Raw genomic sequence first — 23,133 nt, 5'->3', positions numbered from 1 at the left:
TGGTCAAGCAGACTTGGAGCCTGAAACAGCGGCCCAGGTACCTGCCCAGAGGAGGAAGGTTGGTTCATACCTCACTCTTGAATGGTCCGCTAGCGCTCTCAGTCCATCCACTCAACTATGAGCCTCCCCCACCATAGTGGACCCCACAATTCTTCTCTTGCTTCTTTTCTCTTCGTACTATTTGTACTGTCTCCCGTTTTTTCTCCCCCCTGGCACTTAAGTTGATTATGTCTGCCTTAGTGATCTCCAGGCTGGATTATGCCAATGCCCTGTACAATGGCATTCCAGCCTACAGCCTACGCAAGCTTCAGCTGGTGCAAAACCAGGCGGCCTGGCTAGTGTACGGCCTCTCCCGATCACATAATTCAACTCCGTTATTGAAGGCGCTCCACTGGTTGCCTATCAGGGAACGTTCCCTTTTTAAAACTGGCTGCATGGTGTTTCAGGCACGCCAGGGAACTGCCCCTGCCTTCATTATCTCCCTGATAAAGGAATATGTTCCTGGTAGAGAGCTTCGCTCTTCTTCTCAATCCCTGTTACAGGTACCCCGCTTCAAGCGGAAAAAGTGGGGAGGGGCCAATTTTTCTTTCTTGGCTCCGACCCTCTGGAACTCCCTCCCCGACCACCTGCGGTCGACTGAACACTACTGCTTCTTCCGTAAAGGCTTGAAAACTTTTTTGTTCAACCAGGCTTTCCCACACTAACCCACTCTTTGCTTCGCTCCTGTCTACTCGCTCCTGCTTACTGTGCCTCTAAAGCGCCAAGAAACCGTCTGGTGAACGTTGCGCTCTACAAATATTTTAAATTCAAATTCAAATTCCCTGACCCGCTATCACCTTCAGTCTCTCCTGCACCACCCTCCTCCTCTGGCCATTACTCATTTTTGGCGGCACTCCTTGATGATATATCTCTACAATTGTTAAATCTATCGGCTGAGTTACATGCCGTGAAGACCCTTTCGAAAGATCTTCTCACCATGATTAATAGTAATAATTGGCCCAGAGTCTCTACAGGACTTAGCGACCACGTAGGGCAGTTTTTGGCCCCCACCATCTCGAAACCTGTTCCCTCTCCAAACTCGCCACCCTGCCCCAGATACCTTAAGCCTGGCCTTGCGGCTCCTGATCCTCAGGACCATCTCTCTTCCTGCTCCCCCTGGTCCAACGCTATTGTGACCCCTCCGAGGCAAATACACTCCATCCTTCCCAACAGGTCCATGTCATTAGCATGGGCGCAGCTTGTGCCCCTAATGTTGCTAATGCGTACATGGGAGCATTTGAGGAGAGATTCATTTACAATGAGATTGCTCCTTTTTACGAAAATTTTACCAACTATAACCATTTTATATATGATATTTTCTTTATTTGGAAGGGCCCAGAGGAGCAACGCCACAAATTTTTATTATGGATCAATTTCTGTGACCCGCATCTTAGATTCAGTGTTAACACTAGTACGTCTAGAATCGAATTTCTTGATGTTTGGACTCAAGCCACCAACGAGTCCATAGAGATTTCTCTTCTCCCTGCCCCTGCTAAACTCCTGGAGGCATATCTTAACTTTCATCTGAGTGCCTTCCTTGACAGTACCAATTCCCTGGATTGGATCCCTCACAACATGGCTTTCGTAGGATTCACAGCACTGAGTCGGCGCTCACAGTAGTTGTCGATAGCATCCGGTCCAAGGTCGACACCGGCCAGACCACCTTACTGGTGTTATTAGACCTCATGGCGGCCTTCGACACCCTGTCCCCTACAATTCTGGCTAGCCGACTCAGCGAGCTGGGAGTCAAGGGTCCCACACTTAGCCTCTTATCATCCTTCCTCGACCAACGGAAGCAAAGGGTTAAGCTAGGCGAGTATATGTCTCCCATCAAGCCTGTGAAGTGTGGGGTGCCTCAGGGCTCTTCTTTGAGCCCGACGCTTTTTAACGTCTATGTCGCCCCACTCGCCAGGCTCATAAGATCTTTTGGGCTGGAAGCTCTTTCCTTCGCCGACGACACGCAGATTATGGTCTCCATCTCTCAATCTGTGACCATAACTGCCCATAATTTTAAAAACTGTATGGAGGCGGTCGCCGGATGGATGGTTAAGAACTTCCTTAAGTTGAATGGGGAGAAAACGGAGGTCCTCATTTTTGGGGGCAAAAGTGAGATCTGGTCAATGAACTGGTGCCCTTCTGTTCTTGGCACCTGCCCCCTGCCGTCCCTCTTTGCCCGCAACCTTGGGGTCATCCTGGACACCACTCTCTCGCTTGACAAACAAGTCAGCAGGACTGTGTCCACCTGTTGCAATGCTCTGAGGATTCTCAGGAAAATTATTCATTACCTCTCCCCCGATGCACGCAAACAGATCGTAGTTGCGCTTATTGCATCCAGGCTGGACTATTGCAATGCGTTGTACTTGGGCATTAGCAATGGTCTGGTCCAGCGCCTTCAGACTGTGCAGAATGCGGCTGCCCGGTTTGTTGTGGGGGCTCCTAAACGCTCCTCGGGCACGGCTATTAGAAAAAACCTGCACTGGCTCCCCATGCAGGCGAGGATTAATTTTAAGGCTCTCTGCCTAACACATCGTGCCCTTAACGAGGGCCTGAAGCCATTCATGCTCTTGTGGCCCACTATACCCCCGGTAGAGCACTTCGCTCTTCCAGTAAAAATCTGCTGGCTGTTCCCCGAATATCTAAAGTCAGATGGGGGGGGGAAGGGCCTTTCGCTTCCTTGCGCCCAAACTCTGGAATACGCTCCCCAACGAACTGAAGGGGATTTCTTCCCATACCCTGTTCCGTAAAGCTCTCAAGACTTGGTTATTTCAAGAAGCATACTTGTAACTTCCCTTGGTGACTCCTGAGCTTTCCGTTTACCATCCTCCAGCGCCTTGACGCCTACGGGTTTAGTTGCGCTCTATAAATCTCTATTAATAATAATAATAATAATAATAATAATAATAATAATAATAATAATAGCCAGTTCTTAAGACTCTGCCGTAACTATACTGACATTAATAACTGTGAGGTACATGCTTCCCAACTGAAGACAAATTTTTTGAAGAGGGGATACCCTCATAGACTGGTTAGCGACTCTTACAAGAGAGACAAATACTTTAATCATGATGCCCTCTTGAGTCCCAATAAGGAAAAGAAAGAACCGAAATTGGTGGTAGTTACTACTCATTCAAACTTCAATGACAAATTAAGATATATCATCAATTCCCACTGGCATATCTTAAATACAGATAAATCAGCAGAGAAGCTGACCAAACCTATTTTTGCATTCAGGCGTAATAGGAATTTGAGGAATGCTCTAGTTAGAGCGTCCATACCGGCAACATCTGATCTAAGTCAGAGATCTATTTTAGGCCCAAACCCTATCAAAGGCAGCCACAGATGTGGCAGTTGCCACGCATGTGAATCAGTCATGACTACCCCTGAACTTGTCTGGGGCAAAAGAAAGTTTTTACTGAAAGAGATGACTAATTGCCGCACCGCCAATGTTATTTAACTTTTGCTTTGCCCCGGTCAAAAGGGCTATGTTGGTGAGACAGGAAGACAATTACGGATACGATTTTGCAAACATAAGCCATCTATTCGCACTCTTCCAACTGGGGCACCCTTAGTTGCCCATTGGAAGGAATACAGGCATTCCATCGAAGACCTCAAATGGCTTATTTTGGAACACGTTCACTGTCCTAAAGATGGAAATATTGATGCCTTCAGAGGCAAGAGGGAGGTATTCTGGATTTTCACTTTGCAGACAGCGGTGACAGGTTTAAATGAATGTCTCCCATGGGAAAATGCCATCATTTAATTTGCTAACTGATTCCTTCGTGTTGATGACTGTATCCTTCCTATTCTTACTGCGATTACAATTTACCTGTCTACTGTAAGGCTCTCTTTCCACTCTGCTGTATTCATTTACTTCTCGGGGCATGATTCTTTTGACTAATTTATTTTATTTTTTATTTTTATTTTAAAGTTTTATAGAGCGCGAACTTGACCCGTGAGGGTATCAGAGCGCTTTACAGGTTCAAAGAGTAATACAGAAAGATCGGTTGACAAATGATAGCAATAAATCGGGGGGATATGCAGAAACAAGGGTCATATGGTAGGCAGGGAGTCAAAGGGGTATGTGCAAGGAGGGAGGGGGTGAAAAGGTACATAGGAACATTTTACAGAATATATGGTCATACATTATGGAGGAAAGTGCATTGGTGCTTTACATTACGAGGCTGGCAAAAAAAAAGAAAAAAAAGAGAAAAATAACACGGTGATCTTTACAGAGTCAAGGATCATACAATAGAATAGGGTATCACAAAGGTAATAAGTCTCTCGGTGCTTGTGGAGCGGGTTAGTAAAGGAATTTAGCCATGAGGAAGGATTTAGCTAATGCCCCCTTCTATTCTTTTTATTCATTTTTTTCACTTTTTTCATTTGTGTTATTGGTCCCTTTTTCCCATTATAGATCCTCTATCTATACTGGTATATTATTTATTCTTTATTTTGTATTTTCTCATCATTTGTTTTGCACTTTCTTTTATTCTCACCTTTTTCCATTCGGTTTTAGTGGTAATTTCCGTTCCTAAGCACATACTTCCGCGATTTACATTCTTTGGATTATTATTGGCCTCTGGCCTGATGTTAGGAGGAATGGTGCTCTAGTCCTTCGTTGCACCATCAACAACTTACGTGCTTCCAAGTGCCGAGACATGGAGTGTGACAATGCGTACCACGTGATCCCCATTCGGCGAAATAGCGTCATTTTCTCCTTTTTTAACTTTTTCTACTTGTCTACCATCCTCCAAATATGGTCGACACTCATTTACCTGTACTGCCCTAGTCCGCTTTTTATCGCTAGTATTACTTGCGTGCCCTCCAGTGTCGAGACACAGAGTGTGATATCACGTGACTTCTACTGGCGAAACAGAGTTATTCTTTTTTTATTTATCTTCTAACATATGGTTATATGTGTATCTGATTCTGATTGGTCCATGTTATATTTAAAGTAGAGTGGGTAGTTAGAGTCTACCGACTGACCGTTTACTACGACGGCATCGTTATCCAGACGCTATGACGAGGATATCATTCAGACGGGTAAGCGGCGACGCGGGATTGTGGCACTATTTGGTTTTTTGCCTTATTTCCCCCTTGCACAGGATTCTAATTCACTCTTGTTCTCTCGTTCATCTCCATTGCCTGTTTACCGGTAGAAAGTCAGCGTTTCTTTCACCGTTTGATGCGTTAAGACGCACCCTTTGAAAATACTTCCTTTGCTAAGTTGGCGTCTTTGGGACCCAATGGGGGGAACATTCTTTGTCCAACATACCCACAACTGCTGTACTCGTTGCGAGATGTGGGCTGGCTCCTATTTACGGGGTGTCCCTGTTTCTGTTCTTTATTCTTAGTTAGATTGTGAAATTTAGTCATTACGGAGACACGGGGATCCCCACTGTGCTCTGCGGGACCATATTCCTTCTTATAAACTGCTTGGCCTCCCTTCCAACTTCGCGGGCCAATATTGGTGAGCTTTAGAATTTTCTTTTTCTCTCTCCCATGTTGCTTTTGTTTTTTTATCGTAACAGCAGTATTAGCATTGAGCGTGTTATCAATCCACCGCACTATTTTTGTGCTCCACTCGGAATGACAGGCCCATCTAAACAGAGCGTGAGAGGAAAGTACAGTACCTTTGCTATGTTTTAGTCAGAATAGGGCCAGATATGTAATATATACGGTCCCTAGCCAGACCTTAATACCTGGATATGTGCGCAGTATATTACTCAGAGGATACTTTTTAACAATCCTAGTCTCTCATATCCTTCTTCCATTTTCCACTTCGCCCATCTAGGACCAGGCCCGGTTTAAAATATCTCCTGTTGGAACCTGCATTGAGTGTAGTAATCTCATTGCAGCTTACCCCAGATTTCTGAGGTTAGTATCACTGGCCATTGAGGTGGAAGCAGCATAACCGTGTTTTATAAGACACTTGGTGTTGGTCTGGGGACATAAGGTGCAACAGTATGTATGTAGTGGTTGGAGTCACTTTTCCTATACATCTTTTACACACTTCTTGTGAATGCGCCATGGTTTTTGCGAATGTCTTGCTCAATGTTTGACCACAAACTTGTGTATTTATTGATATCCAAAAATTCTTTGTAATTTTCTCGCCCACAGATATGCTTCGTCAGCCCTGATATTCACATTTGTTCTTATCTCAACATTTTGATGACTATATCTTGGGTTACTAATGCTGCATGAAACGTAACATGTGCGCCCTGATGAAGGAAGCTATTTAAAATTGTTCTTGGTACTTTCCGAAACGCGCGTCGGTGCTTTTCTTGTGCGTTTGCTACAGTGGTTTATTGTTTTATTGAATGTTTTGTGTATTGTCTCATGTTTTTTAATGTAATTTTGGACCCTATGTCTGTTGTCTTCTTATGTGATTATTCCTTAGTTGCTGAACTTTATTTATGTGAACTTTTATACACTGTGGAATATCGGTACTTATGGGCTCAATGAAATGGGTTCATGAAACGTTAAGGGGTATTTCAACAAGAGTAGTCCATTGTGATGTTTTATGGATTTGTATAAATGAATTGTCTTGATGTTTATCTTATCTTGTCTTTCCTTTTTATTTAAAAAAATAGAGAATACTATCATGAAAAATAAAATGAAAAATTAAATCCTGAAGCCTTAGTGAGCAGTTCTGTGGGTGCTACTTCCTATATTTTGGAACTTTTGTCCTTTTTCATATTTATTGGGGACACCCTTTTCATGTTGTTCAGTACAACCCGAACAGAGACCCTTCAAGCAATCTGAGATGCAGCGTTCCTGACAACCTCACTAGGGTGAACATCACCCAGACATCTTCCCCCTCTAATCCGCCTCGCATCAAGTGTGTATTACTAAATTGCAGATGAGCCAGTAAACACGCCGCTGATATCTTTGACCTCATCCAGCATAACAATTTAGATATTATCCTCCTCACCGAAACTTGGCTAAATCCTGCTTCCACTCCTATTTTAGACCTCCTAGTACCTCCCACTCACGATATAGTAAGGTTTGACAGAAATCTGAAATTGGGTGGCGGTCTTGCTTGTATTTATAGGAATACTCTCTCGATCTCTCAGGTGTAGTCCTCTCTCCCCTCCTCCTGTGAATATCTCTGTCTCAACATTTCAAGTAAGAACCTACCGATCTGTAAACTTCACACATTTGATCACCCACTGGGAAATAATCTCCCTTTCATTGAGCACTTAATGGATATCATCTCTAGCAATGTCGACTCTGCAGTATCACAAATCTTCCTAGGGGACTTCAATCTACACTGGTCCAAACACAATGACCCAGCGGTTTCCTGCCTTAAATCTTTTCTGAATGATCATGATCTATCACAGCACTGTGATCAGCCTACCCACACGAAGGGGGAAATCCTTGATCTCATCATCTCCAAGGAACAGACCATCTCCTTAGAATCCATAACTCTTTGTGATTGGTCCGACCATCACAGCATCCTATTCTATATTAACAGGGAGGTGATATTGAAGACGGCTCAACCGCTTAAATCGAAGATTTTGAAAAGAGATCTCAGATCATGAAATCAAGAATCATGACAAACTAGCTGCTCAATGTAAATCAGTCCTCGTCTCCCAAGCGGACTTGTTTGAGGTTCAAGCTCTCACGGACCACTATAATTCGAGCATCGCCAAGATCATGGACGACATTGTCCACGGGATGAGCTGCCCGCGAGTCGGAGGGCAAGATGGTGGCCATGCCGGCACAGTAAATGAAAGGGAAGCTGGGAGACGACTGAGAAGGCCGTCGCGGGGACACCGGAGACGTTGGGACCCACATGGCGGAGACTTTATTGGCACAGTTCCTACTGAGCCAATAAAAGACAATACGCGGACCGGAGCCGCTCGCCGGTGGTCCGGCGCTGAGGAGCTTATTGCCAGCGTGAGACTCTGCAACTCCGGAGGTTAGGAGAAGTGGGACGGGACCTTCGGAGCAGAACGAAGTGAAGTGCGGAACTGAGCAGGGGGCGCTCCCAGTCGCAGAAACTGCTGGGAGGATTGCAGCGCTGCTTAGCCTAGGCCCAGGCAGCCGACTGAAAGTGAGAGCCGCCATCTTAGGCTCTGGGACAAAGGAGGCACAGAGTAGGCGACAGGCAGCAGAAAGCACCGCAGGAGAAGCTGCGATGGGTTGGCGATCAGGGGCTGCGAGCTGGCCGTGAATATTGGTGCAGTACTGGGGGACCCTGAGGCATGTTGAGAAGAGCGGAGCTCCGCACTTTAACCGCACAACACTGCGCAGAGAGATGAGTGGTGGCAGGTCAGCCTGGTGAGCGTTGGCCTAGCTACATTGTAGGAGTGGTGATTGAGGCAGCAATTGAAAAGAACATCCTCACAGGCAGCTGGGAGGAAAAGTGAAACCGAAACCGCCTTAGTAACGTGACAGCCAAAGGGGTGCCACAGTGAAGTGAAGAAGACGACATAACAACAGTGTTCACTCCAGTGGGCGGTGACGGGAGCCTGCTTCACTACACTCTGTTGTCTCAACTCTATGGCCTCAACTCCAAAGCTACTTTTGTATGATGCCCGGTGAAACTACCTCGCTACCTCGCGAACCATAGGGGAGATTAACTTTAGACTCCCTCCTTTGACTATCACCTACCTAGCCGGACTTCGGACAAACGCTCCTGCGTCTCTCCTGACCTTATCTTCCCCCTCTCTCTTCCCCCAACCCTCTCCCCTCTCCGCTCCTACTCTTTCCAGCTTCTGTCCTCTGCCATCACCTGCCCCTTGTCCCCACCCTGTTTCTCAGTGAACCTCTTCCCTCGACACTTTAGACCAAACTATTTTGTCTGATGCCCGATGGAGCTACCTGGTTTAGCTATAGGGGAGATGGGCCCTGGATTCCCTCCTTGGTCGTCACCTACCCAGTCGGTCTTTAGACAGACTTCCTTTCGTCTCAACGGTTGTCTTTTCCCTTATCCTCACTTTCTACCCAGTCGGTCTTTAGACAGACTTCCTTTCGTCTCTACGGTTGTCTCTTCCCTTATCCTCACTTTCTCACCTCCCCTACCCCCCACTACTTTTCTCTCTCCTTTTTCTCCTCTCCGAATGTATTACTGATTGTTTGATGTAGTGTGTAATTTTCGATTTTGTTTTGTTATATTGTTGAACCACATTGTTGCACTTCCCTATGTCTCTCCTGTCGTCTCCCCCCGCATCCTCCCTCTAGTTATGTCTCTCCTTCCCTCCTCTCTCAATGTATTGAGACTGAACTATTTTGACTGATGCCCGATGGAGCTACCTGGTTTAGCTATAGGGGAGATGGACCGTGGATTCCCTCCTTGGTCAAACAGCAATCTGTTTCCGCGCCAATCGTCTCTGATTCGAAGGCAATCCTCCCTCCTGCAAGGAATTTGACACTTTCTTCACGGAGAAATCTCGACTCATCTCCACCGACCCCGCCTCTAAGAAGGCCCTTTTACCCCCTTCCTTAGCTGCCTCGCTCCCCGGCCTGCCTGAAAAGCGTATTCCGAACATCGCTGATGCTAAGAACAATGCTTCATGGGGCTCCTTCTCCTCTTTTAGTGAAAAAGACATTGAAAATATTCTCAAGACTATCAACCCGTCTAACCATTTCAGTGACCCGCTGCCTCCGGCCATCTTAAAAGTGATCAAGAGCGCTCTCATCCCCACTTGGACCAAGGCTTGATCCCCGATTGCCTAAAAGCAGCTCAGGTGTCACCTATTCTAAAAAAACTCAATGCCGACAAATCGGATCTCAATAACTTCCGTCCCATCTTCAACATCTCCACCCTAGCAAAACTTCTTGAAAAATGTGTCCAATCCTAGCTCTGTGCTCACATTGAGAATTACGAACTCTTAGACTATCATCAATCTGGTTTCAGGAGGGTCACAGCACTGAATCGGCCGTTATACACATTTTTGATGACATCCTGAAAATGCGCGACAAAAATGAATCCTGCCTCTTGATCCTCCTTGACCTCTCCTCTGATTTCGATACGGTCTCTCATGACGTTCTCATATCCATCCTACAAAACTGAATGGGTTTCTCGGATCTGGTGCTCCGCTGGTTCTCATCTTTCCTTCTCCACAGATCTCAAAGATTCAAGTCAAATCACTCTCTCTCTCAGCCCTCCCCAGTACTCATGGGGGTCCCCCAAGGATCTGCCCTTTCTCCTATCCTCTTCAATATTTTATTGGAACCTCTTACTAACCTACTTAACTCTATGAATATTCTCTTCCACATGTATGCAGACGACACACAACTATCTGAAATTGTCATCCCTGGACAACATCATCTCACTAAATTCTATCCTCACGTCGACCCAAAATTGGTTAACAGAGAATCATCTCCTGCTCAATGCTTGCAAAACAGAATTCTTGCTAATCTCCCCGCTGAACCACACCCCCAAGATCGATCTCTGGTTACCTCACCTCACGACTCTCAACTGCACTCCGATCATCATAGATTTAGCCAAATCGCTTGGCGTCACAGGGGACAAGCACCTGAGTATGAAGGCTCATATCAGCAACGTTTGTAAGTGAGCAAACCACCTGATGAGGACACTCAGAATGATCAAACCTTTCTTGCCACAAAAGGATTTCAAGCAGGTGGTACACGCACTTGTCTTATCAAGGTTAGACTATGGCAGTGCAACTCTCTGTGGCCTTCCTAAATAGACCTTGGCTCCACTTAGGGCCTCGCTGAACTCTGCAGCAAGACTGATTACAGGCTCCAAACGAAACGAGCACATCTCCCCAGTCCTGAAATCTCTCAACTGGCTACCCTTTGAAGCAGGAATCCAGCTAAAGATTGCAATCCTGATGCACAAAGCACTGCAATTTGATACTCCGCCTTATCTAGCGCAAAAACTTGAATTATCCTGCGGGTAGAGGGCTTCCAGAAGTGCCTCTACTCTCCTCCTGAAACCTATCATCCTTAGCAAAAAGAGAACCGGTCACTGAGCCTTCTCTGGTGCTGCCCCTAAAATATGGAACTCTCTTCCTCCGGATGTACACAGACTTGCCTTGACGACGGCTTTCAAACTGGAAGCCAAGAGATTCCTAATGAGCAAAGTCTACCACAAGGGGCTGTGATACATCTGTGATACAACTGTATAAGGTGGCCATCTCTTGGTTCCTAGCTCCATAGCACAACTAACAGTTACGGTCCATATCGTCTGCTTAATGTTGTACTTTTTATGTGTACCATTGTTTACCGTTTATCACTGTGTTTTTTTCCCTTCACAATTGCTGTGTATATTTAATTTTGTCCTCTCAACCAACTTATTGTAAAGCGCTCTAATATCCTTCGGGATCTTGTTTGCGCTATATAAAACTTTATGAATAAATAAAAATAAATTGGTGTATGTTAGACTTGGCATCCTTGGCGTGGTTTCCCCTGACTTTTTGATCTCTACCTCCTATGTTTTTGACTCTATGCTGGATTACTTTTTGCTGGTTTAGATGCTTTGGGCACTTTGCCACTGCTGATCAGTGCCAAAGTGCAAGTGCTCCTAGTAGGGCCTGTACAGAGGTAAGGGTCATGCTGCAGTAGTGGATTACTGCCAAATTCGTTTTTCACTGTAGCAAGGCTACCTTGCCCATAGGACAGAATGAGGGGGGGGGGGCATGGGTACCTGCCTATCTTCCCCTAGGAACAAGATAGAGAATCCAAACCTGGTTTCTCAGGATTTAGAAATCCATAATACATCTTTTAGCATAGGTGGTTTTTAAATGTTGTGTCTGAAAATAGCACTTTTAGAAAGTGGCTAATTTCTTGTCCAGTCTGTCTGTGGGCCTGCCTGGGTGTGCGAGTTAGAGGGAGTGTGATAGGGTCTGGGAAAGCTCCAGCAGTGGGATGATAGCTGGCTGCCCCTAAAGGTTAGGGGAGGAGTGGTGCTGGGCTGTGCCCTGCCTTTACGATCTCGGCTCCCCTGTCTGCTGGATGACGGATGTCCCTGCCTCCCTGCTTCAAAGAGAAAGATTCCCCAGGACCGAGAGACTCCCACCGCCAGAGTCTTGACAAGGGCGACCCGTGCTTAAATCACAAAACCTCAAAGGCATCAAAGACAATTGTCTGTATAAAGGAAAGACCCGTGTACATTAGAATCAGACTACGTCTGACTGAAGAGGAGAATCCCTGCTGAAGAGGACACCGTAAGAAGACCCCAGGAACAGTGCTGCCATTGCTGTGTGTCTGGAAGTTGACCTGCTGTCTTGTCCTGCCTAAGAGGGGCCGTTGGGACTGTGCTGTGCTTGGTCCCCCTCCTGCCAAGAAGAACTCTCCAAGGGCTAGAAGAAGAGCTAGCCTGCTGATCCCAGAGTTCAGGGACAAAGAAACTCTGCCGTTGTCATCGCCCTCCCTCCCTCCTTGCTGTGTGTGGGGGGAGCATCCTTTTGACTACAACCGACCGGGAGAGAGTGAGTGCTGCGTGAGCCCGCCGGCTCGTGCTCGCTCTCCCCCAGCTCAACCACACGAGGCACCGCCGGGGCCAGGGTGGCCCCTCTTCTGCATCCTGACAAAAGCGCCGTGGGCCCCTGCCTCTGGCCGTGAAAACCCGGCGTCCCGAGGTGCCCCCAGTGTCGAGATCGCTGAAGGCAAAGTGCTCCGGGAAGCTGAGGGGGGCTCGCCCAAATCGCCGCGCAGGGATTGGCTCAGCGTTCCCCGGCTACCAGCGTCACCAAGGACTTTCCGGGAGCTGTGCTGGGAGTGGCCGAATCATTGCCACGTCGTCGGAATCCCCGAGAGCCCCTCGCGGATTGGCTGCCGAGTTGCCAGGACCGACGGAGCCCTCAGGGACCCGGGCTGCCATAGCCAAGACCCCCGATCTCCCCGGTAAGAGCACGCTGCCCCTTGTGTCTCTGAGCGCCTTACCGGGTTAACTGTCCACGGGACCTCTGCTGTGTTGTCTGGCTCGCGGCTCTGCCGCCAGTGCCTGCCCCTACGGGGGCACTCGGAAGCCGCCCCCTGCCTCTGCTCTTCGTTGCCCGTTCCACCACCGAGTCCGGTACCAGGCGCCTGACCAGCGCGGTACTGGGACTCCTGCTGAGGGGCTCCCCGACCTGACAGAGCCTCAAACGGGCCACACCATTACCAGGGACAGTGCTGGTCAAACCCCGGAGCAGGGGAGAGAGCGCCAGAGAGCCTGAGAAATCCCACAGAGGTGGCTACATCGTGAATTCGTGAATTGCACAATCTTTTGCAACAGACTCTTTTTACTGTATAAGAACATTGTTTCAAGAAGCCTATTTTATGTTGGTTTATGTCCGTTTTAAGTCTGCCTAAAAATATATAAAAATATTATTTTTATATCAGACCTGTGTGGTGTCCGTTTTTGGTGGTCATTATAATTACTGAAGGTGTTGGTGCAAATACTTTACACATTGCCCTGGAGATAAGCCTGTCTGCTCTGCCAAGCTACCAAGGGAGCAGGGATTATCTACGAACGTATATCCACCTTGCCCTGACTGGAGGAGAGGGTCCCTATTTGGTCAGAAGCCTTGGCCTCTGCCAACTGGAGACCCCCAATTCTAACATTGTTGGCTAGCGGTGGGATATGAACGTGTATTTGCGCCTGACCTACAGTGATTGGTGTGCATCACTAGTTTAGTGCAGACCTACATAACCACATACCGAATTATTTTTTGTTCTTGGTCCTATTTTTTAATTTCCTTGAAGCACCATGTCACAGTCCAGGAAGGCACTCAGTGAAAATGTGCCCAGTGAGAAAGCACCAAGTGAGAAGGAAGCCAGTATAAGGGGAGAAGTTGATTTTAACATTGAGGATCTGTATTCCTACCACAAGGATGCTCTCAGGAAGTACTGCAGAGACTTTGGGTGCCCCATTAAAAGCAGCTCTAGAAAGGACGAGCTGCAGGACGCCTTAAAGGTCTGGTGGGAGGCCAAAGAGGCAGCGGGGACAGGTGCTGAAGAGACGGAGAATCCACCAGAGAATGGCTTTGGAGCAAAGGATCTGCCAATAGGCGGACCAGCCTCAATGGCTGGCAGCAACCATTCCAGCAGGGGTCTCTCCCCGGAGGAAATTCAAGAGAACCAGAGAGCGCGAGAACATGAGCTGGAAGTCCTGAGGCTCAAGGCCCAGATGGAAGAAAAGAAGTTAATTCTGGCCCATGAGGTGAGCATGAGAGAACTGGATCTAAAAGCTAAGCAGTGGGAGTCCGGTACAAATGGTGGCAGCGCACAGCCAGTGCATGGGCATAGGGTATACCTCCCCAAGGATATAGTCCAGAATTTTCAGAGGGGGAGGATATCTATGCGTGGTTCACAGCCTATGAGATTGCTCTTAAGATGGGTAAGATGCCTATGGAGGATTGGGGGGCGGGCTTGTGGAAACATTTTGAGGCTTCTGGGAGGGATGTCCTCTCACCCTTAGAATTAGCAGGCAAAATGACCTACCCCCATATGAAGGAGGCCCTATGCCTCAGGTATGGGCTTACCCCAGAGCAGTATAGACAGAAGTTTAGGAACTTCAAAAAGTTAGAGTCCAGTACATGGGTGGAGTGTGTGAACCTGTATACCCGTGCATTGGAAGGTTGGATAAAGGGCAGCAAGGTAACTGATTATGAGGGGTTGTTCCATTTAATTAGTTGGGAGCACTTGAGCAGTCTATGTGTTCCAGAGCTGCGCCAGCATCTTTTGGATAGTAAGTTAACTGATCCCAGGGAGCTTGCTAAGGAGGCGGACCGCTGGACCAGCACCAGGGTCCACAAGGGGATCGTGGGTGGGAAACATCACTTACAACGCAACTTTTACCACGCAGTGCCTTTACATCGCAACTTTTACAACGCAAACCATTACAACGCATTGCGCTGGGGGCGCTCTAGGATAGGGAATAGGTTAATTTACTATCCAATAACCTTCCCTACTATCCACGGGGACTGGAGTTGGAATAGTAAATTAAACTATTCACTATCCAGCGCCCCAAAGCACTATGCGTTGTAATGGTATGCGTTGTAAAAACCGCGTTGTAAAAGCATGCAATGTAAAAGCATGCGTTGTAATGTCGTACATCCATCGTGGGTACCACAGCCAAAGTTGGACAGGGTCCCCAGCAGAAGAGTGGGGGGACACAGGTAACAAGAAGGAGTTCCCTAAAGGGCCCCAAAACAGTTCGGTTGGAAAGGAGCCCTCAGCCCCCCAGTCTCAGGTACCACCACCCCCTAAGGGTGGGCGTACCTATCAAGGTCCCATTAGGTGTTACAACTGCAATGGGAAAGGTCACATTGCCCTTAGGTGCCCCAAGAAGTCCCCAGCACCCCCTGTTGCTCCCAAACCGGGTTTGATGAGTGTAACCTTGGGGGAGGAGTTAGTACCTAGGGGGGAGGAGAAGCTGGCAGTGATGACCCTGGTCTCTTTAGGAGACCAAGAGATGGTCCAGGAAACCTACCTGCCTGAAAACACTAAAAAGTACAGGCAGTGGTTGACTATCAACGGGAGGAGGCTCCCAGAGATACGGGAGCCAGTGTGACATTTGTCAGATGTCAGTGGGTCTCTGAGAAGCAGGTTATCCCAGATGTGTTACACCCAGTAGTGTCAGCTGACAACTCGGTGCACCGCTGCAAAGTGGCGCAAGTTCCCTTCGAGTGGGGAGGTTTCTCAGGTCCCTTGAGAGTTGTTGTAAGGCCCTCCATGCCGGTAGACTGTCTGCTAGGTAATGACCTGGAGAGTTCTCCCTGGAGGGAGGTGGAACGCCAGGTGCATCTGGAGATGTTGGGTTAGCCTGAGTGGGCCTGTGCGACCACTCGGTCCATGGCCGCCAGTAAGGGTGGTCAAGCAGACTTGGAGCCTGAAACAGCGGCCCAGGTACCTGCCCAGAGGAGGAAGGGCAGGGGGCGTGGGAGACAAGCCCCGGCCGTTCCCACGGTCCAGGAGGAAGCAGCCCGGAGGGGGATGCTCTGGTACCTACCGGGGAACAGGTAGCCGAACTGGGAGACTTGCCTGAGCTGACCCATTGGCAGTAAGAAGGGGGTCCCGCCAGGGAGGAGTTCTGCAAGGCGCAGAAAGAGTGCCCCTCTCTTATTGGTATGCGGCAACAGGCTACAGACCAGGCAGCAGGTGGAGAGTCCAAACACCATCTCATTTACTGGGAGGATGGGTTGTTGTATAGTGTATGGTGGGCCATTTACCTTGTTTTAGCGGCAACTTCGGAGGCATAGCGGCATCATTTTTAACTGCATTATTTTAAACTGCACACCAGCGCTCCCAGCAGCAGCGCTCCCACACCTCGCCGCACCCGCTCCGCGGGTGCCGCATCGACGGGAGCTGAGGACACAGACACTGCGGGGCAATCTTTCTGGCGGTAAGGCGGCTGTGGGCGCGAGGCGTCAGCGGGGCTGCGAGTGTGCGGGGACCTAATTTCCCAGAAGTCCCTGCAAGACCAAGGAAGAGCTTCCGGTCCGCTCTCCCTGCTGGCCCGCCCCCCGCCCCCACCCACGAGACCCTTTAAGAGGCGACCTGGGCCTCCAACGTGGGGGCCATTTACCTTGTTTTAGCGGCAACTTTGGAGGCATAGCGGCATCATTTTTAACTGCATTATTTTAAACTGCACACCAGCGCTCCCAGCAGCAGCGCTCCCACACCTCGCCGCACCCGCATCGACGGGAGCTGAGGACACAGACACTGCGGGGCAATCTTTCTGGCGGTAAGGTGGCTGTGGGCGCGAGGCGTCAGCGGGGCTGCGAGTGTGCGGGGACTTCATTTCCCAGAAGTCCCTGCAAGACCAAGGAAGAGCTTCCGGTCCGCTCTCCCTGCTGGCCCGCCCCCCACACCCCCTATATCATAATCTCCGCCTCCCGCAGCGCGGGACGCAGCCCGGGCGAAGACAGGGCAAAGACTGGGCCGTTTGAGGCCGTTCGAGGTCTGAGCGGTCTGGTCTGGGCCCCCCCTCTTTCGCCCTTTCCCCGCTATTTGGTATCTGTGACTGCTCATCATCATTGTCCCGGCTGCTAGTTTCTGTTTGCCCACATGTGTACCCGTGTAACTCGCAATAGGGCGGCCAAGGGGGGGCTGGTCCAAAATGGGCCTATGGATGATTTCATCACACGGACGAACATTGCCATAGACCAGGAAATCAACAAACTGCAAACTAGAGTGTCCCTTGACTTGGAAGCTGCTAGGAAGCTGTCACTCGAATTTGCTACCCGCAAGAAATCCTCCCTAGGACATATTTATTATAGGGGCTTATAGAGCGCCTGGTGACGTCTCTCGACGTGTCCCCGCGCTATGGAGAAGAGTGTTGCTTAGATGGAGTGAAGCATCAGACAGTTTAGGTGGTGAAAAGATATGTTTTTAGATGTTTCCTAAAGGCTGTTTCACTTTTTTCCTGTCTGATATTCATAGGAAGGGTATTCCACTCCTTAGCTGCGAGAATGCGGAAAGATCTGCCTCCAAGCCTGGCTTTTTTTGGGCGCATTATCTTGAGCAGACCTGTTCCCTTCGAGCGAAGGGATCTGGAAGGTTCATAGGGTAAGGCTAAGTCTGACAAATAGGAGGGGGCTCTAAGGTGAATGATTCTGTGGCACCAGAGAAGGGCCTTGAATATTATTCGTTTTTTTATGGGTAGCCAATGCAGAGCATCCAAGGAAGGTTTAGAAGGAGCTCTTCGCGGGAGTCGTAGCACAAGGCGTGCTGCTGAATTTTGTAGGACCTGTAACTTCCTAATGTTTTTTTCTGAGGTGCCCAATAGAAGCACATTCCCATAATCAATACGGGATGTGATGAGAGCCTGCGTCATCGTGCGCCTGGAACTCAGAGGAAGAAGATCCAGGGTGCGACGGAGCGTCTTCATCACTCCGAAGCATTTCCCAACTGTTTTTTGGACATGACTGTCAAAAGAAAGTTTGGTGTCAATCCAGACACCCAAGTTCTTGGCCTCCTGACTGGGGTTGGGTAATGATCCCAGACATGGGGGCCACCAATCCTTGGTCCAGTTGGTGTTGTTCCCACCTATGACGAGTACCTCTGTTTTTGTTCCGTTTAATTTGAGGCAATGCTCGTTCATCCATGTAGCCAACTTGCACATACATGAGTTGAAGTTATCTGCCTCAGAGGAGGGGGATTGAGACAAGGAGATCAAGAGTTGAGTGTCGTCGGCGTAAGAGACAAGCTCTACGCCGAACGATTGGACCACCTCTGCCAAAGGAGACATATATAAGTTGAACAGGGTGGGACTCAGGGCCGAGCCCTGAGGGACCCCCTGTTCTAAGATCAGACTGTCAGAGAGATAGATCCCTCTTTGGACCTGAAAGCTTCTGTTGGTTAAAAAAGCCTTCAGCCAGCCTAGAGCCTCTTTAGTGACTCCCGCTCTGTTTAGACACTGTAGCAGTATAGAATGAGCTACAGTGTCAAACGCGGCACTGAGGTCCAGCATGATCAAGGCCATAGTTTTGCCTTTGTCGGCTCCCTCCCGCAGAGTTTCAGTGGCTCTTAGAAGTGCAGTCTCTGTGGAGAAGCCTGTTCTGAAACCCGATTGAGATGGGTGAAAGGTTTTTTGGGTTTCGAGATGGGTCATTAGTTGGGCGTTGACCACTTTCTCGGCCAGTTTGGCAAGGTAGGGGAGTAAGGAAATTGGGCGGAGATTCTCCAGTATGTCTTGGCTTAGGTTCGGTTTTTTCTTAATGGGAAACACTATAGCTTGTTTCCAGTCAGCAGGAAGGGTGGCTGTGGAGAAAGATGTTTCCAACATAAATCTAAAGTGCGGCTCCAGGACCGGGAGACTAGCATTTAGTATTTTCGGGGGTGCGGGGTCGCGGGGTGATCCAGATTTAATCCCCTTACAGATTTTATTCAAGATTTCAGTTGGAGGTACAGAGAAGGCACACAAGTGGATAGTAGTGCTGATGTAATCTTCGTTTTCAGAGAAATCATTGCCAGATTTTATATTGCCAGAGAAATTGGCGTATATGTTAGTGATTTTGTCAGAAAAGTATTTTGCAATTTTATTACAGGTATCCACTGAGTCTTTCTGAGAGGTGGGGTTGGACTCGACTGTGGAGATCTCTTTATAGATTCGAAAGAGCTCTTTAGATGAATTCTCAGCTTCCGAAATGCGTGTGTTATAGTAGGAGGCTTTAGACGAGCGCACCAATTTGTAATAGTTTTTTTGAGCTGTTTTATATCTGATTTTTGTTTCGGGACAAAAATTTACACGCCAATCTCTTTCGAGTTTTTTGCATGCTGTTTTAGCGATCTGGAGCTCTTGACTATACCAAGGAGCAGTTTTTTTGGTTCTAGTGGCATTGGTAATAGTGCGATTAGGGGCGGTCGTATCCAGTGCTTTAGCAATATTGTTTTGTAACTGAGCATATACCGTCTCACTATCATATCCTTTAGGGGGGCCGGCAGTCTGGATTAAGCGAGAGAAGGAATCTATGGAAAATTTTTTCCAACTTCTACGCTTGAAGCGTTGAGAGCTTTGGTTATAAAGCTCCGCCTTTTCTTGTTGGATGACTATCGGCACTATGTGGTGGTCAGACCATGGGATTGGCAAAGGGTCTAGGGTCTCAATTCCCTTCCAATTTCCAAAAACAGGATCTAATAAATGTCCATGTTGATGTGTAGGGGCAGTGTTTTTTAACTCTAATTCTAAGGTACGTAGCTCAGATATGATGTCCGCCGCCTCTCTATTAAGCGAATCGTCAAAATGGACGTTAAGGTCACCGAGTACTAGGATACGAGTTTTTTTAATCGCCAGATGAGTTATGGCTTCAACCAGAGTAGGGGTGAAGTTATACAATTGTCCAGGGGGCCGATACACCAGGATGCCAGAAAAGGAATGATTCGGACCAGTGGTGATTGTAAAAGTGGCCGCCTCACTGTGATCAACCAGGATGGAAGAGAGGGTGCATTCTAAAGGAGTCTTGGTAGCTATCGCGATGCCTCCCCCTCTACCATCTTTCCTGTCCACTCTGGTAAGAGTAAAGCCAGGAGGAAGAGCTTGTACGATATCGGGCTCAGAATATTCATCCAACCATGTTTCAGTCAAAAACAGGATTTGAATATGGTCTTCCTCGAGCAGATGGAAAATTTCTAAGCTGTGTTTGCGAAGAGATCTGCAATTAAGCAGAGCTGCCTTAAGTTTATTAGTGTTACTGGGCAAGGTCTGATTGGTGACAGGGGCAAAAGTGCAGGTGGGGCAGTTTGCTAGTGATAGGGCGTGCATCGAGTGTTTATTACATGTCGGAGAGGTTGGACAGATATCCAGCAAGTCTTGTCTGCCATACCTTATAATTGTCGGTATGGTTGAGCCGGGGGTTGTGGCCCCGCGCCCCGTCCTGTCGCGGACGGGCGCAGACGGGCTTGACTTTGGCTCGACTTCGGCGCGCTTCCGGCGCGCCCGCTGCACGCGTCCGCTGCGCGGTCGCTGGCCCATACACATTTATAAGCCGTAGGGGCCACTAGAGCGCTGACCTGTCCGCCAGAGCCCGGAAGTGCTAGGCTCCTCCTCACCCTCCGCAAACAAACGCCCACAATGGACGCGGCGGAACGGGGCGGGAGTCGGTAATCAGGTAAGCAAAACAAAAGATTTTGTACACACCGATGTATTATAAAAATTAGCTATCAGTTGCCAGAATAAAATTAGCACTATGGATCAGCACTAACAGTAAGACAACGTTAAAAACACTCAGCGCAAGCGGATGGAGCCTGCCACTGCCACCGGCAAGACTCCTCTCCACAGCGCGAGTGAAAGAAACAGCGGGTTAAATACACAGCCGCCTACAGCGCCACTAGAGCGCTGACCTGTCCGCCAGAGCCCGGAAGTGCTAGGCTCCTCCTCACCCTCCGCAAACAAACGCCCACAATGGACGCGGCGGAACGGGGCGGGAGTCGGTAATCAGGTAAGCAAAACAAAAGATTTTGTACACACCGATGTATTATAAAAATTAGCTATCAGTTGCCAGAATAAAATTAGCACTATGGATCAGCACTAACAGTAAGACAACGTTAAAAACACTCAGCGCAAGCCGATGGAGCCTGCCACTGCCACCGGCAAGACTCCTCTCCACAGCGCGAGTGAAAGAAACAGCGGGTTAAATACACAGCCGCCTACAGCGCCACTAGAGCGCTGACCTGTCCGCCAGAGCCCGGAAGTGCTAGGCTCCTCCTCACCCTCCGCAAACAAACGCCCACAATGGACGCGGCGGAACGGGGCGGGAGTCGGTAATCAGGTAAGCAAAACAAAAGATTTTGTACATATAGCATCTGCCACTACCCCTAATCGTGCTTACAATTCTGAGGGACTACTAACGATGGCTGATGTTCACGATATTCCAGTTTCGCCCATCCCCTCCACACCTCTGTGTTCACTCGTTCCGCCAGAGGGCCCGCCCGTTACTGTGGGTAGCCCTCCCGATCCCCCTGTTTCTACTTCATACCCCTCAGATATTTCTCTTGCTTCCACTTCTTATGGCGGATTAGATAGCATCCCGGTCAATCCAAATAAGAGAAAACGTTCCCCTAGTACAACTTCTCCACAGAAAAAGACCATGAACCAGGGGGGTAACTTATCCATTGCTGGCAACACAACAGCTGATGGTAGCCCCGGAACGCCCCATACTTCCCCTCAGGCTCCTTGGCGCAACAATAACGCGGGGATAGCTCCTGTGGTACCTGGAAGCACCTTATTCACTGAGAGAACAGACCTTGTCTTAAATGACCAGGAAGGGAGGGAAAGGGAATTCATAGGAGTGGTTTGGGACACCTTAAAAAGTCTTCTATCTCCCCTGGATTTAAGGCTCTCTCGAATAGAGAACAACCTCCTAGAGATGGAGAAAAGCATTATCGCTTTGGCCACTCTTGGCCTGAGAGGCCTTGAACACCAGGGTTTGATAGATAATAACATGGTTCCCCAGGTTCCTACCCCCTCTCCCACAGTTATGCCCTGCCTGCCGCCTAATCCTATTGTGCCTTGTTCCACCCAGCCCATCCCTAAACCACGCACTAAGAGAGCCGTTACCACAAACCCGGCACCCCAGCCCAGGGTCTATACCTCAAGCGCTCCCACCATTCAATCACATATTCGTACCAATTTGGCTGCCCCGAGATCACAGAATCCCACTAGCTCTAGCCTCCGTCCTGTCCAGGTCTCTCAAAATAAAATCTTTACTCGTTCTTCTGGGGGTCCTCGTACCAAGAGCAATTTCCGAGGGGGATATATTGATCTCCCTCCTGAAGCCAATGATTATGTGGTGGTCTTGACGGGTGTCCCAGAAATAGAGAATGGCCATTACGAACACCAGCATTCCCTACACAACAAGGTCATGTACTGGCTCAACACCTATAGACCGATTCCTAATGGTAGAAGGAGCAGAGTTACAATGGTACGCAGAGTTCCGTGGGTGGGAACTACAAGGAAACTCACCCCCGGCGACTGCATAGTCGTAACGTTTGACGATGTCCTCACGGCTAATCATATCTGCTCCTGGGTGAGCCAAGATGGGGGCTCTTCTATTGCCCCGAGGCCTTTGTCATTCTTCTATCCACCTCGTGCTGCATACTCACAGGGGGGCAATTGGTCTATGGTCCCTCAACAGTCCAGCTGGGGGCACCCTTCAAAGGAGCATAATCCAACTAGAGGCTGGCTCGGTATTACAACTTCAAACAGGTTTGGCAGCCTTGAGGATGTTGATTGACTCCTAATGTCACCAGCTCCGGTACCATTAATTAAATCCAATACCTCTCAATTGGAAGTTGAGATCTCCCCTCTGTTGACTACCCTGGGTGTGACTAGTACTGCCCCTTTGATCCAGCCTATGACCCAGGTTTCCTCTATACAGGGCTTGCTGCACCCTCCTAAACCTGACTGTACCACCAGCACTTTCACAGTCGTGAGCACGATAGCCCCTGATTTGTCGCCACCCATAGCTCCTCCCCAGTCTTCCTGGCTTGGCGGCATTCACGCTGCTTCCCCAGCTTCAGCCCCCCAGTCCTGCGAAAGTTCGGCAGGCAATTCCCAGCTCAAGATCCTAAGCTGGAATGTGGCAGGGCTTGCTCGAAATTTCGATAAGCCAGATTGGAATTCCTTTGTGGAGCCCTTCGGGATTTGTCTTCTACAAGATCCCTGGTGCTTGGAGCCTTTGCACAGGGTCGGTT

The 23,133-nt window shown here is 48.7% G+C and overlaps 1 protein-coding gene across 1 annotated transcript in view; it reads right to left on the bottom strand.

Annotated features, from left to right (window-relative positions):
• LOC144826115 (uncharacterized) overlaps positions 1-23,133 on the bottom strand; it is a 173,487-nt gene that overhangs the window by 31,079 nt on the left and 119,275 nt on the right. The gene's annotated exons all lie outside the window — the stretch shown is intronic.

The sequence above is a fragment of the Lissotriton helveticus genome, chromosome 3_2, assembly GCF_964261635.1.
Source record: "Lissotriton helveticus chromosome 3_2, aLisHel1.1, whole genome shotgun sequence".
NCBI lineage: Eukaryota > Metazoa > Chordata > Amphibia > Caudata > Salamandridae > Lissotriton > Lissotriton helveticus.
This window is presented reverse-complemented; position numbering and strand designations above follow the sequence as displayed.